The sequence below is a fragment of the Phoenix dactylifera genome, unplaced genomic scaffold, assembly GCF_009389715.1.
Source record: "Phoenix dactylifera cultivar Barhee BC4 unplaced genomic scaffold, palm_55x_up_171113_PBpolish2nd_filt_p 001516F, whole genome shotgun sequence".
Taxonomy (NCBI): Eukaryota; Viridiplantae; Streptophyta; class Magnoliopsida; order Arecales; family Arecaceae; genus Phoenix; species Phoenix dactylifera.
The window spans coordinates 14,691-16,962 of NW_024068825.1; the positions used below are offsets into that span (position 1 = coordinate 14,691).

Sequence of the window (2,272 nt, forward strand, 5' to 3'; positions counted from 1 at the left end):
GATAAGAGCCGGATTTCATCATCGGACTCTTGCCCAACTTAGGTGAACTCAATCTCACATAGTGTCAGCTTAATTAAAATCATTTAGACATTGGCTCCTAGGGACATTCGAGCTCAATAGGACGAATATCACCGAAAGTTGCACCAATTTCGCTCTGTGGCTTAGTTGATGTCTAGGCAAGCTTTGTCCCTATAAGGGAGACAGTTCATCTGTTCGAGGCAAGTGGGTTTTAAGTGGAACCTTTGCGAACGCATCGTGACCCCTCTACTTACCTGGAAGCTTACCTGGTCAACTCGGTTCATTAGACCGGATTGGAGGCTTAGGTGCCCTCTTCAAACCAGTTAGGAGCTGTCTAGTGGTTTTAGGACAAATACAAGGATTTATGTGTTTTTTTTTTATTGCATGCTTGATTGATCAAGTACTAGTGTATGCAAGGAAGTCGTTCTAGAGTACGTAACCTATTACCTTTTGACCCTGAAATAGAACGGACCCTTAGAAATATTCGAGCTGAAATCAAAACCTTAGAATCATTCCCACCTCCTGAGATGGCTGAAGAACAACCCAAACTCCTGAGGGAGTACTTTACTCCCACCATTTACACTTCCCCATCTTGCATTCGATTACCTGAAGTAGCAGCCGTACAATATGAAATAAAATCTAGTGTGATCCAAATGCTCCCATCTTTTTATGGGCTCACCAATGAAGACCCATATAAACACCTAGATGAATTCCTTGAGATTTGCACTACTGTCAAGATTTAGAACTTTACTGATGATGCTCTAAAACTTAGATTATTCCCCTTCTCCCTTAAAGATAGAGCCAAACAATGGTTGAATTCTTTAGAAGCCAACTCGATTCGTTCTTGGGATCAAATGCAACAAGAATTCCTAAAAAAATACTTTCCCATAGGAAGAACAAACCAGTTTAGACGTGCCATTACAAGCTTCTTCCAAACTGAGGGAGAAGAATTTCATGAAACTTGGAAGAGATTTCGGGACCTAATCCGTAAATGCCCTCATCATCAAATACCTAAGTGGCAACTAGTGCAATGTTTCTATGACGGATTGACTGAACGAAACCGTCAGATGATCGATGCTGCATGCGGGGGGACATTCATGCTTCAAAATAAGCATGAAGCATGGCAATTATTTGAAAATCTAAATGAAAACTCCCTCCACTATGCTTCTTGTTCTCGTCCAGCACCCCCGAATTCTCAAAGAAAAGGGACCATTTATGAAATAAGTCATTCTATGGACCTGTCTAGCAAGGTAGATGCATTGTCCCATAAGATTGACCAACTGATGATAGGTGGACATTACATGAACTCTTCCCAAGCACAAGTGTGTACTATCTATTCTAGCCCATCCCACCCTATTCATGAGTGCCCTTCAGCGCCCCAATTCTCCGAACTCGTGCAAGAACACATCAATGCTGCTCAAACACAGCCTAGATCGGGTACTGACCCATTTTCCAATACATATAATCCGGGATGGCGAAATCATCCAAATTTTTTTTGGAAGCAGCAAGCTTCGAACACAGCCCAACCCTATTCCCAAAATTTTTAAAATCCTCAGAATTTTCAAACCCCACAAAATATTCATCCCTACCGTCCCTCGATTCAATTTCAACACACTCCTCCTCCACCCCAAAGAAACACAGCCTTTGAGGAGAAAGTGTTGAACGCCCTTCAAGGTTTGGAAACCATTACACAATTGGTGCACTCTCACACGCAATCCATCGCCAAGCTAGAATCCCAAATGGGGCAACTAGCTAATGCACTGAACAAGCGAGAGGAAGGAAAGCTTCCAAGCCAACCACTAAGTAATCCTAGGGGACAATATATGGCTCAAGAAAATCAATTAAATGCAATTCATCAGGAACAAGCCAGTGCTTTGGCTACCCTAAGGAGTGGACGTGTAGTAGACAATAAGATTGGGAAAGATAACAATAAGGAAGATGAAGAAGAGGATAGACATGTGTCAAATAAAAATCTAAAATCTTCTTCTTCTTCAGCTAGTCCACTGTCCACCTTCTGCCAAAAATCACATCCCAAAGGCCCCATTTCCTGAAGCTCTTAATTCACCCTCTCCCTTTGGCAAGAAGGGAACTTCACTAGAGGAGATGATGGAGGTTTTCAAACAAGTGAAAATCAACCTTCCGCTTCTTGATGCTATTAGACAAGTTCCCTCCTATGCCAAATTTCTCAAAGACCTTTGTACACAAAAGCGAAAATCTAGGGCACATGTGCCTAAAAAGGTCTTCCTAACCGAGC

General features: G+C 42.2%; 1 non-coding gene across 1 annotated transcript; it reads right to left on the minus strand.

The window, feature by feature from the left end:
* Positions 1 to 921: 921 nt before the first annotated feature.
* On the minus strand, positions 922 to 1,027 carry LOC120108726. The gene has a single exon (XR_005509970.1). It is a non-coding gene; the product is annotated as a small nucleolar RNA R71 (small nucleolar RNA).
* Between the last annotated feature and the right edge of the window lie 1,245 nt (positions 1,028 to 2,272).